This window comes from Chlorocebus sabaeus, chromosome 26 (assembly GCF_047675955.1).
Source record: "Chlorocebus sabaeus isolate Y175 chromosome 26, mChlSab1.0.hap1, whole genome shotgun sequence".
NCBI lineage: Eukaryota > Metazoa > Chordata > Mammalia > Primates > Cercopithecidae > Chlorocebus > Chlorocebus sabaeus.
In genome coordinates, this window is record NC_132929.1 from 11,095,932 (window position 1) to 11,109,869 (window position 13,938).

The following is a 13,938-nucleotide window of genomic DNA, read 5'->3' on the forward strand; positions in this document are numbered from 1 at the left end:
TATCACTGTCTTTCAATTTTTAAGCAGGTGAAAAGATGAAAAGTTAATGCTTATAAGGTGGTAAGGCAAGTCTATCTTAAGTAAAAGCAGTGATCTTCCCATATATCCAGAAGAGTATTTTTTCAAGAGTTTCTTTTACTCTGATTAATTACAATTTTTAAACAACTTTGGATTGTGAAAGAAGAAAACTTAGGATGGGGGAGTGAAGCTAGAGAGAGTTGTGCTGAGTTATACATTACTAATAATACCAGGGCTGAACTGGGGATAAGGAGACTAAAATTCTTTTTTTTTTTTTTTGAGACGGAGTCTTGCTCTGTAGCCCGGGCTGGAGTGCAGTGGCCGGATCTCAGCTCACTGCAAGCTCTGCCTCCCGGGTTCACGCCATTCTCCTGCCTCAGCCTCCGGAGTAGCTGGGACTACAGGCGCCCGCCACCTCGCCCGGCTAGTTTTTTGTATTTTTAGTAGAGACGGGGTTTCACCGTGTTAGCCAGGATGGTCTCGATCTCCTGACCTCGTGATCCGCCCGTCTCGGCCTCCCTAAGTGCTGGGATTACAGGCTTGAGCCACCGCGCCCGGCCAGGAGACTAAAATTCTAAGTAAGGTCCTAGAGCCTATGAGCTTGGTAAGTCAATTAAACTTTTTGGAATTCGATTTTCTTATTTGTAAAATATGGGGATTTAACTAGATGGCTTTGAAGGCTCCTTCCAGCTACAATGTTTTATGATCTTGTAACTACCACTGACAGGTGGAAACATCATGAAAGAATCTGACACTCATGAAAAATTTAGACGAAAGTCATTACACTTTTGGGGGAGGCTACTCATGCTACATATTGTTAGTGTGATTTAAATATGAACCACATGCCCACTCAGGAAAAAAATATGAACAATTTGTAAAAGAATCTATCAGCCATGTCATTCATGATTCTATGAAATCAGAAACAATTCTCTAACACACATATAGTTTAGGGGTAAACATTACTCTTATAAATATTTCTGGCTCATTGTTTAAATTGTGAGAAAAACTAGAAATTTAGTTTATGTTGGTTAGCTTTGGGGTTTAGAAAAGAGGGAAAGCATTATCTAAGACAAGGGAAGGTTGATTTCATTTCCCAAGAAGACTTATTTCCCTCTGACATACCACTTCAATGAACTGCAGAACAGCTCCCTCAAATCAAACAAATCAACACGTTAACTTTTCACAAAATTAAGCATTTGAAAATCTCTTAACTCAAGAGCATCCCACAACAAAATAATTTACCATGTTACCTATAAGACATGAAAATTAGAGAGGAAGGCTTAAGGAATATGATACAGGGTGTTCTCAAGCAAATGCTGAGTCAGGCCTCTGGGCCCAAGCCTGCTTGTATACATCCAGATGGCTTGAAGTAACTGAAGAATGACAAAAGAAGTGAAAATGGCCAGTTCCTGCCTTAACTGATAACATTACCTTGTGAAATTCCTTCTCCTGGCTCAGAAGCTCCCCCACTGAGCACCTTGTGACCCCCACCCCTGCCCGCCAGAGAACAACCCCTTTGTAATTTTCCACTACCCACCCAAATCCTATAGAACAGCCCCACCCCTATCTCCCTTCGCTGACTCTCTGTTCGGACTCAGCCTGCACCCAGGTGATTAAAAAGCTTTATTGCTCACACAAAGCCTGTTTGGTGGTCTCTTCACACGGACGCGCGTGAAAGTAAGTTTCATTAGCAAGTTAAAACAAACTTGTGAACAGTTATTTCTTCATTCATTAATTCAAATAATACTTGCTGAGCGCTTAATTGTCAGACACTGCTTCAAACAATCTTTTGTTAATTTTGTTTTTCCACATATTCTTACGGAGGAGGACATATATCCAAATGATAATTTGGATATTTAGTTAGTCCCCATCTCCCCATTTCCTTTCACCATTAGTGTCTCCCTTCAGATAGTATTTGTCTTCAAAGCTCTGCCTGCCTTTTAGTGAGCAATGGGATTAGTGCCAGACTGCAGTAAGCAATTTGTTCATCCTTGGAGAGCACATTTGCACGACCCCATGAGACAGGCATTTACATGATTTTATTCGTTCACCTGTGTTGAACATTAAGGGGGTAAACTTTCAGTCCCGGGATTTCACTTTAAAACTCCAATTGATGTTAATGAGAATTGGTAATGAGCCCCTTCTTCTTAATTAGTGGCACCATACCTGTGACTGTAGGAGGCATGGCTCAGACGCGGAGAGCTTAACGAGGTGATAACAAGGAGAAAATGTCTGAGCCTGGATTCTGGCCTGGTCCATACTTTACTATGCAAACATACTTTAGGAGCGATGCTTTAAAGTAATTTATTACCTAGATTTTATGGCTGTGTAGACCTTCCATGAGAACAATTCATCTTTCCTACAAAAGTGCTCCAGTTCCATAGAAAAGGAGCGAGGCAGAAGCAGCTAAATCTAAGGGGCAAGAATGTGATCATGTAGATTTTCTCTCCTTGTTCGTGTAGAGCAACTTTTATGTTAAAACAAACTATCTCTTGCTGATTCCATTTGCCTCAATTAAGGAACACCACAGCTGATAAAGCTCATTCCACACCAAGGAGCAAAATTCTTTTGCAAGGTAAATTGAACCTCCTAATATCATTCAGGATATTACAGCGATGATTTAAAGAAATAAGGGTCGGACTTTTATAGCATCTTTCTTTGAATATTGTATGATCATCATGGCACATTGGTAAAAACACAAGTTTTGATCTTATATAGTCTATCTACTTGAGCTGCTTCTCTTACTGCCACAGCACATGATGTAATCCAGGAAGAATAAAATGATCACAGAATAATAAAATTTCACTGTACCTAGCAAAGGACATAAAAGTTGGATTATTGATTTTGTTTGAATGATGTGCTGTAATTTCATATGCCAACAGAGTGGAGCACAAATCCTGGCCTGCCAGTTTTCATTACTGGAACTCACTTTTTTGCCACCAAGTAACTTCAACCGAGTCACAAGATAAATCTGGATTTCTTTACTTACTGAAAGTGTATGTCTTTAGCCCCAGGTAATTAATAGGAACTTCAGGACTAGAGAAGACCTGCTTTCAGTTGGGAGAAGGAGGGGAAACACTTCAATGAGACCTTTTACTATTTCTTTAGTTTGCGGTTATCCCTATACTCAAAGATAAAGTAACATGCATACAATTTATAAATGTTTATTGTATCTCTTTGCTCCCTTGAAATAGTTTTTGGTTCTTTCAACTAGTTTCATTGTACTGATTTTAAAAATAGTGAAAATAAATTAAAAACTATGCACCATCAAAATAAGAAAGAAAAATCAGGTGAAAGGTCAAAGCAACTAGGTTTTGTTGCTAAATACACCATTTTGCTTCTGCTGTCATATATTATAGCGCCAAGCCTGGAACCCTGATTAACTGTCTAACAATTAAATTTTACTGATTTAAAAGGGGGAAATGTGTGGATAACAGTATAAAATCAATGGCAAATAGTGCAAAGGGCATTCACAATGTCAGTTTGTAAGTGATGCAATCTTTATGTACTAAAAAAATTGGAAGTCCATGTGTAACTAACTAAAGGTATATGCTTTTGTTGAGGCTCAGAAAATGACTCTCTAAAGTGAAAGCCTCAACGCAGCCTCAGAAGTGGTTTCTGTCCTCCTCTTGCCCTCCTCTCTCTTACTTCTCATTCTCCCCTGAGGCAAGCCATAGAAACTAGAATCCCTTCTCTCCAAGCGGGGTCACAGAAACCAGAATACCTTTTCTCAAAGCCATCCATAAACCTAAAATTACTAGCTGGGCGTGGTGGCTCACGTCTGTAATCCCAGCACTTTGGGAGGCCAAGACGGGTGGATCACCTGAGGTCAGGAGTTCGAGACCAGCCTGGCCAACATGGTGAAACCCCATCTCTACAAAAGTACAAAAATTAGCTGGGCATGATGGCGGGTGCCTGTAATCACAGCTAGTTGGGAAACTGAGGCAGAAGAATCACTTGAACCTGGGAGGCGGAGGTTGCAGTGAGCTGTGATCATGCCATTGCACTCCAGCCTGGGCAAGAGAGCGAGATTCTGTCTCAAAAAAAACATCAAAAAACAAAAAACAAAACAAAAAAACCACAAAAACCTAAAATTACTACTCTAACTTTCTCCCAGCTTTCTAAGAACTGGCCATAGAGCAATTATTTAACCTACTTTGTTTGACTGTAGGTTATAAGATCTCCATTCCAGTGTGGGTCCTGCGCCATACCCAGAAGGAATGCATGCTCAGAGAAGACAAGAAAAATCTGAACACACAGGCCTTCCTGGGTCCCATTCTCCACAACCTCAGTCTATTACTATTAGATCATACCTTTTTTTGTCCAATCACATCTCTGCACGCTCTTCTTGCTTCATCAGATCTAAAGCACCCATGCATAAAATCAGATTGCTTTCTCTCTGTCTTTGGGTCATTCAATCTGAAGGCTCCCATGTCATGTAAAACTTTGATTAAATAAATGATATGCTTTTGTCAGTCTGTCTTTATTATAGGGGTGTCAGCCACGACCTTTATGATGGAGAGGACAGGCATCAACCATCTCTCTGTCCCCACACTATACAAACCTTGACAAACAATCTCTGACATATTTAAATGGTAAGAGTTTTATAAAATAAATAATATATGCCAATGAGATTAGAATTTTACCCAATCTAGAGGAGCTATGGAAATCATTCCCAGTACTGGTTATATAATTAAAGGGCAAGTAATACTTAAAGTTTCATGCATTGCAGTTTTTCTTGCTTGCTGTAATAACATCTCTAATAAAAATATGTTTAAAGTATCAGCATAACAATGAATAAATATGGAGAGATTGCAGGACTAGAGGAAACTGCAGAATTATATGACAGATTTCCAGACCTTCGGAATGTTTTATAATTACTTGAAGAAAAAGGAGTCCGTATAAAGACAAATGTTAATATTGCAGCTGGATACCTTAGGAAAGCACTCCTTTCACTGAACAACAAGATGGCTACATACTTTCAGGGACTAAAGTTCCTGATTTGGCCCTGGAGAAAGCATCCTCCTGTGAACCTTATCTATTCCTGTAGATAAAATTCCTCTAACACCTGAAGAAATCCTGGCATATTACGGAAAAGTAGGAAAGGCTTGAGATTAGACAAAAATACTTAGATTGAAAAAGCTACATATTTAAATAAAAACAAGTTTGGGATGGAGAGAATGTGGTTACATTTCCTTTTCAAAGCATAAAGTCCTTTTCTAAAAATAAAAAGACGTATTAGAGATACTTAAGGAGACAGATGGTATAAATCTATGTTCCTGGGGGTAACACAGGCATGAATACATTATTTTATGTAAAATTCTTGATGGTGGAATGAATAATTATTACAACTTTTAAGACCTTCCACAGTCTTTATATTGGTTATTTTTTACTCCTTGTCTCTCTGCAGGTGAGATTTATAATCTGGGTATTGCTTAAATAGAGTAGATAGTAGAAAATAATATGCCACTCCAATTTGGGAGTTGAAGAACTTTAAAAATAGCATATTAGTTTGAATATGAAGCTGATAATGTCTTTTTTGTTACCACCTAAGTTTGTGTGATATGTTAGAGAATGGAAAACTGACAGAACATAAAGGTAAATTAAAATACTTATAAGCACAGCATGAAGTAGCAGGAAGAACAGGTAACCAACTTCTGACAAAATTATGTAAGATATAGCCTAATGGCTTAACATCTCCAGATGACTAGAGCTTCCTGTGTCTTCAAAGAGAAGGCCATGCCAATAAGGAGTCCCACAACAGAGAAGAGAGGCTGATATTTAAAAGATGATTTAAAATGTCCCTGCCACAATGTATGGTGCTGTGTAAGTCAGAGAAACTGGCATTCAATAAACATCAAACTAAGAGTTTGGGTTTATTTTTCCATTAATATTCATGTAACATGGCAGTTCAAATATATGTTGCAGGCCAATACAGCTCAAGATTTTGAAGATAGAGGAAACATGCAGAAAGTTCTTACATGATATTTTATAACTAATATTGCTGAATATTTTTGAATTTCTATTTTCAGAATAAAATCAGAGTAATGTTTTTTTCCAAGTATTATATACCCAAACCATTCATTAAGTACCTACTATGCATCAATTCTGGGTGGATCTGAAAATATGAAGACAAACAAGATCCAGGACTAAAAAATTCAAAATGGGAAAGGAGAAGGAGAGAGAAGGAAGACATATAAAATAATAAATTTAATATTAGAAGTGCTTTAGCAGAGCAATGTATAAAGCTTTGTGAGTATGCAGAAAGGAAGCAATTTTTCACTCTGATTCTAACATCATATACGGCATTTACATTTATTTTTTAAACATATATTCCCATATACTTCCAGTAAATTACTAACTGAGTTAGTCACTTTCGATTTGTGTTACCAATAGTTTTTGAGTCGTGCCAAGCAATCTACACATATGTTCAATTAGTCTCCCTTGGGAAGAAGGTCATTGTTATAAAACTGCTGGCAGGCTACAGACACATGGATCAGTTTCTTTTTGAAAAATGCAGTGTCTCTATTTATAAAACTAAGTTGAATCATTGTTTATACAATCTCCCAAACTTGACATGCCAGTCCTGTCCTTGGTTTCTCCATTTTTCTTTCTTTCTTTCTTAAAATTTTTAAGTAATTTCAATTTTTATTTTAGATTCAGGGGATACAAGTGCAGGTTTGTTACATGTGTATATTTTCTGTTCCCCCTCCTGCAGCTCATTGGCTATGGATTCTCATCAATTCTACATCAGAAATGTCTCTCAATATATGCCCTCTCCATTCCCAAAGCCACTGCCTCACTTCATAATCCCACTGTTTTCCTGCCTCCTTTTCTCTCATTTCTCCAACCCGAGCTGTCAAGCTTTTTTCCTAAAAAACAGGGCTGATCATGTCATTCTCATGCACAACAATTATCTGCTCACTTTGTGGTCTACAGGATAAAACTCAAACTTCTGCGCTTGGACATAAGGTCCTTCACACTTTGGCTCCAATCTACCACACCCCCACCCTGTGCCACAACCCCTTGCCACATCCAAGATCCTATACTTAGTTTCATATCACAGGTACGCTAATATCTTCCCACTTTGCTTTGTAACTTATTAGCTGATGTGTCTGCTTCCTCTCTTATGTCCTGTTGTATTGTCTCATACAATCTCAAACTCTAACCTAATACCTTGTGTATAGTTTACTACACTGTATATTTAGTAAATGCAAAGTGAATGAAACAATAGCACTGGCCTCACTCATTCAATGATAACATTAACCATGTCACTATACATAAATAATAACAAGCTAGGCGTGGTGGCTTGTGCCTGCAATCCTAGTACTTTGGGAGACCATGGCAGGTTTATCACCCGAGGTCAGGGGTTCAACACGAGCCTGGCCAACATGGTGAAACCCCGTCTCTACTAAAAATATAAAAATTAGCTAGGCGTGGTAGTGGGGGGCCTGTAATCCCAGCTTCTGGAGAGGCTGAGGCAGGAGGTAGAGGTTGCAGTGAGCCAAGCTCATGCCACTGCACTCCAGCCTGGGTAACAAGAGCCAGAGTCCATCTCAAAATCAATCAATCAATCAATCAATAGCAAATACTTATGTAATACAATATGATAGACATTATTTAAGTGCTTTACCTATATTAGCTTGTTTAAGCCTCATGTCAATAGGTACTATTATTATACCCACTTACAGATGAGAAAATTGAAGCATAGAGAAATTCCCTAAATTTCCATGAAAGATAGTAGCTGGTTTTAAGAGAAACAAGCCTATAAACAAAAAAAGAAATAAACAAAGATTTTGTGTTCAAATTAGTTTTGGAAATCCTGGGTTGAGCGGAGCTAAACAAGTTTCATTGCTGCAGGATTTCTCAGAGTCATTAAACAAACATTGTGACAATGTGAACTGCCCTGATTCTCTAGCTACAGAGGCTTTTGGTGGCCAAGCATCTTGTGGGACTAGTGATCTGTGAAACATACCTTGAGAAGCACTGCTGGAGGGTTATATAAGGTGACAGAGAAAAACCTGTTATCAATTAACGCTTGTGTGCCTCCTTCTTTTCCTCTCCTCTCCCCATCCGGAAATAGGTCATAAGGTCTATGGTCTTGCCTAAGGGCAGGCGGTGAACAAATAAACTATCTAAGACAGTAGTTAATTTTCTTTCTCTTGTCTCTCCTCCTGATTTATAGATATTTTGGTTACACATTAAAAATACATACTCTATAATTTTTTTACTGGTATTAAGTATAGTTCTTAAACTGTAATATAAAGGTTTTGATGTTACAGTTAGAAAACTTCAGCAACTTTCTTTATCCAGTTGAGAAATGTACATTAGAGCTGTATCAACCTTCAAATGAGCTTCTAGGTGTTTTTAAAGACAGCAAGCAGGATATAAACAGGGTTAGTAACAGACTTGGGTCTGCACCAACTATCTCTGACGCCTCACTATTTGCCTCAGTTTCTTTATCTGCATATTGAAGGCATTTGAATATTAATCTCTCAAGTACCATCTAATTTTAAAATTCAAAAACATGCAAATTGCTCTTCCAGATTCACTGAAGCATAGAACAGAAAAATATTAATTAAATATCTAAACTACATTGGTGAGATTTTTTTCCCCATTATTATAAAGAAACTTCTGCCAATGAAATTAAATATAAATAGTAGGTTGTGGAAAGTATCATCAAGTGAAGTGAAGAAATGGGGGAAGGAATAAAATTTTTACTGCTTCCTTGGTATAGACAATTTTTTTCGGCTAAAGCAATGGCAGATTCTTATATTCTGGTGCACAGGAACTATATGAATAAAACATGCCTGTGCAAATGAACTCAGAACCTTATTCCAAAGCACCATTCGGGAATAATACATTTAATGTCTCATCAACTTCCCCAGAAAAGTGAGAGTAAACCTGTGCATACAGACAAAACAACCATAACAAAAACCAAGGTAGAAATAAATCTGCTATGGGGAACAGATTTGATCGACATTTGAAGGTTTCAAAACTCTAAGTAATACGCTAGTCACTTAAAAATATTCCCACATTTCTGCTTTCTCCCATCACTCTATGCCTTAAGATTCATCTGTCAATTTTGACGCATCTTTTTAAGTACCCCTTCAAGCCTAAAACTCCAGACCACAGAAAAGCCCTCTTTGCTTTGAAACTATCTGATCAATCCATAGATCATTTACCTGCAAGGATTATTTGGTGAAGCTAAAGCAGCACATCAACCAGCAGCATCTGAGGGCTGAGGCGGCAGAACGTCAACAACAAATTGTCATTGGCATTCCATTTATGAACCTTCAAACGGCATCAGATCTTTTCCATGGGAAACCAGATCAGGTCAGACTAGAGCTGAATATTTCTTAACAAGCTAACCATCAAAAGAATTTACGTTTTGAATAAAAAGCCTATCATTTGTTGATTTGAATATCAAAGGGATCCACTGCAAACTCCCAGTCTAGAAAAACCTCCCTAAGCTACACTAGACAGGTGTTTAATAATCTATTATTAAGGCACTATTTTAGGTTACTCAGAATTATAAAAAATAGCTGTAACTGTGAAGCTGCAAATGGGACTGCACAAAGAAATGAATGCTATTAACATACTATTAACAATTCAAAAGAATGAGTTGACATACCAATCAAACTTGTTAATTGACTGTCAATGGCCTGTCCCTGAATATACAACATGACTGCATTATAGATTTCAAATGCTGACAGGAAGACAGTTCCATTTGCATTAACTTCATAAACTGATCAACAACCAAACTGCCACATACATTTATAATGGGAAGCTGAATCATTTCAATATTCATGGAGCTCTGTAATTGTAAATTAGGTACTGGCAAACAATACAATACTGTACATACTCTAAAATATCTGAAATTTCATTGACCTACTTTCATTCTGGTTTTAAAATACAAAAAAAAAGTTTCATCTTGAAGTGATCATTACTTTAATTTGTGGTTTGTGCCTTAAGCAAAATTTGTTTGCACCCCAATTTGCAACTATGGTTTACAGTTGCACTTTGGAAGCATCACTGGTCCAGAAAATATGAGGTAAAAAAGGTAGTGGATGTTAAAAGGTAAAAAAGTGAGCTTGCCTTACTTGGGGTTTTTGAAAACAGAGAAATATGAAACAAGGCAGTATCGCACTTCCTCAGGTGACATCCGAAGATCCATTATGACAACATATTTAGCAAATAATCATTAACATAATGAAAAGAAGGTTATAAAGTAATCCTGCACTAGAGCCTCCTTAAATCCCCTCAAATAGACCTGCTGTTCTGAAATTAGGCTTTAAAATCTTCAATCATCCATTGGTTTGAGAATCAATAGAGTAAAAGAGAAGATAAATGAGGGTTGAAGACTATTTCTAACCAAAGGCTCATGATAAATGGTCTGAAATTCAATAGTTACCAGCATGGAGATATTCCATTCAAATGGTTCTATGACTTCTTCAAGAATGAACACAGAGGGTTTTTTCTTTTCTTCAAAAAGCTGTTTCCTCCCAGAGTTAAATGTTACTTTAGTTTCAATGTTTTTCTTTGATCATTACCTAGGCATCACCCCTCCAGCCACTAGAAGTTGCTCAAACTTTGTGTATTAATTCTGGAATATTCTAACGTGTTGCCACAATTTTGGATGCACCAGTTTACTCATAGCGCCTTTAGTGAAGCTGGTCTTGAAATTTTTTTTGACTTTGCAAATTACTGCATACTGTTAAATAACAAAATGAGGTTATTTGTTGGAAGGGAGCAGTTACTCCTAAATAATGAATATGATCCTTAGAAGATTATTTATTCTATCTATTAAGATTGTTTTTTTTTCTTTCATCTTTGTCCAACTAAGCAGTGATATATACTCCATAATAGTAACACACACATAATATATGCACACATATGCACGATTTATGCATATATAAAATTGACTTATAATTATAAAAAAAGTACAGTATATAATACACATATTTGTTTGAACATATATACACACCTATATAACATATATATCTTTAATAAACTTAATTTTAGATTTACAGAAAAGTTGCAAGGATAGTACAAAGTTCCTGTATAACCTGAATCCAGTTTCTCTAATTGTTAATATCTTATATTAGTATGGTATATTTGTCATAACTAGTGAGCCAATATTTACAAATTTTACTATTAGCTAAAGCACATATTTAATTCAGATTTCCTTCATTTTTTACTTAATGCTCTTTCACTGTTGCAAGATCCTGGCCAGTTACCATATTATTTATAGTCATATGCCTCCTTAGGCTCCTTTGATGGTGACTGTTTCTGAGTTTCCTGGTTTTGAGGACCTTGACAGTTTTGTAGTACTAGTCAGATACTTTCTAGATTGTTCTTTGATTTGGGTTTTCTAATGTTTTTCTCCTGGTTAAACCACAGTTACAGATTTTTGGAAGGAAGACCACAAAGTGCCATCCACATAAGTGATATATTTTTATCTCTGAATGTTCTCAACGTATTCAATGTACTAAAATATAATATTTTTTTCTGTTTAGAAATAAAGGGCAAGTTATGTAAATCATCAGCAACAATCTGCAAAAGAGGCTGTGTGTATATAATGGAAAGTGCTTCATTGCTAATTAGCAGTGTAGTAGATGTCAAGATCTGTGTTCACTCTGGGATTTAGCCATGTCTGGGCATGTCCACAGGACTGTAGGGTGGGTCCACGAGGGATCCATTTACAAGAGATGAGGTCAAGAGCCAGGAGATGGAAATGGAAGAACACACATCCTGACCTAAAGGGAAAGAGTGATGTTTACTAGTTTAGTTCAGGGTCAATGAGCAAGCATATCTGGTATGTGTGTAAGTGTGTGCATAGGAGGAATATTGGGGTTTGTAATGGTTTTGACTTTATCACTCCTGAATTTTAGGGCAAGAAATATGCAAAGAGAACATAAGGAAGACTAAAAAGAGTCTGTTGGTAAACATTAGATGCACTGATGACAGCTATTTGAGGACTGATAAGAATGGGGTGATTTGATAGTAACAGGGGAGTGCTGGTGACTGGGAAAAGAATGGTACCATTAGCACAAAATATAGTGCCATCAATACTGGGCATTATAAGTGTCAGTAGTGACATGGGCAGGCATCACCATGAAAAGATGACATTAGCATAGCATACCAGGAAAGGAGGAGAAAAATAGTAGAAGCTCCATAAATAGGCAAGGGTACTAGTTTTTTGTGTTTATGTAAGTTACTTCTTAGGAACATGAAACATCTTTGGGAAAAATTTATGGGGCTGGAGTGTTCTTAGGGAGGGTAAAAAGTCTAGTTAGAGAAATACGACATCTGGCAGTTGCTTACCTATAGGCTTGAACACAGGTTAGAGACAAAAGGAAGTCACTTACATTCTCTGAGTTTCCATACTCATGATTGAGAGATCCGCACTTCTTCAAAAGGTTGTTGATTGGAGTGACAGCAATGCTATTCAAAAAGCATAAAATTAAAAAATAATAATATGTTGTTGAGGGATTTGGTAGAGGTGGTAGTGACTTGGAAAGTATAACAACTTCTTAAGTAGAGTTGAAGGGTTATATGTAACTCAGATTCAAGAAATGGGGATTTTTTTGTAGAGGTACAAGGTGCTGTAGGAGATAAAATCTTAGAAATGCCTCATGAGTACTGGAACTAAAGTCTTATTCCGGATTGAAGGCAATTAAAAGAACCTCAGCAGCAGTGGTTCAAGAATTCCATGCTAGCACTCAAACAATATTATTTTCTTGGTCTCAGCTTTGTGTGTGTGTGTGTGTGTGTGTGTGTGTGCATTTTCTTACTTCTTTTATCATTACAATGCATAGTAAGTAATTCAGCAGGAAAACTTTACCTTGATTGAGTGGTGGTACTCTTAAACAATTTGAATAGTATTATCCTCAGAACATAAATGTAAGCAATGAAGGGACTTTATCAGTGGCTACTTAATCCACCATTCCATACAACTTCTCTACCTGTTTGAGTCTGGTTTCTCACGGATTTAGCTTTCTTGTGGAACATCATGGTCCTTCTTATTTATGACATCTTCTATCCACTCTTTTTACCATAGCAGCCCAATAATGGACCAACTCTTATTTTTTTGGGCAAGGTGTTATTCTCGTTTTTAGTCTGCGCCAAGACACTTGATAAAGCCATGGAATTATTAATGAAAAGATTGTCCTTTGGCCTTACTCGGGCAAAAGACCACTAATCGTGTGAGAGGTAGGGGTGGGGTCATATTACAGCACAAGGAATAGCCTAGAATTGTTTTTCACTAAAAGGAGAAGAATGGGACAGTTTCTCTTAGAAGAGAAAAAATGAACATGCAAGCCTCCAGGATAGTCAAAAGTAATGTAAGACATGAAAAGAGGACACTTTCACTGTGACATTAGTCGGCTTACAAATTCTAAACCAATGCTTTAAAATTTGCTCCTCAGAAAATCATAGAATTTTGGAGTTGGAAAGGATATTAGAAATAATCTCATCTAAATCTTTCATAAGTGAGGGAACTAAAGTCTGGGTTAAATACTAGCTATAGGTTAGAAAGCTCTTTAGCAACAGAGTTAGGCTTAGAGCTTAATGTCCTTTCTTCCATAAGCTGTCTCAGCAAGCTTAGGGATGAGTTAAGGTAGCAATAAACCTTTATCAAAGTAGAAACTCAATTTTCTTTGAAACATGTTCACTTTTTTTTGGCCAATACTTGAACATTTATCCTTTATAAAGTTTCCTAAGGACTCCATTGTTTTCACTAGTTGAAAACATGCTTTCTTTCATTTCCTCAATCATTTCCCCTTCCCTTACATATTTACTTTACTGCCCCTAGAACTCCATATGTGCCTTCTCCTTAAGATTCCTACTATGGGCTGGGTGTGGTGGCTCACACCTGTAATCCCAGCACTTTGGGTGGCCAAGGTGGGCGGATCATGA

General features: G+C 37.2%; 1 protein-coding gene across 7 annotated transcripts in view; it reads right to left on the reverse strand.

Annotated features, from left to right (window-relative positions):
• The window catches only part of DPH6 (diphthamine biosynthesis 6), a 448,616-nt gene that overhangs the window by 135,838 nt on the left and 298,840 nt on the right, over nucleotides 1-13,938 (reverse strand). For 5 of the 7 annotated variants that reach the window (XM_073012039.1, XM_073012035.1, XM_073012038.1 and 2 more), the window contains exon 11: nucleotides 12,390-12,465. The exons of the other annotated variants lie outside the window; for them this stretch is intronic. The gene's annotated coding sequence lies outside the window, so the exon portion shown is untranslated. The remainder of the gene's footprint in view (nucleotides 1-12,389; nucleotides 12,466-13,938) is intronic. 7 annotated transcript variants of the gene reach the window in all.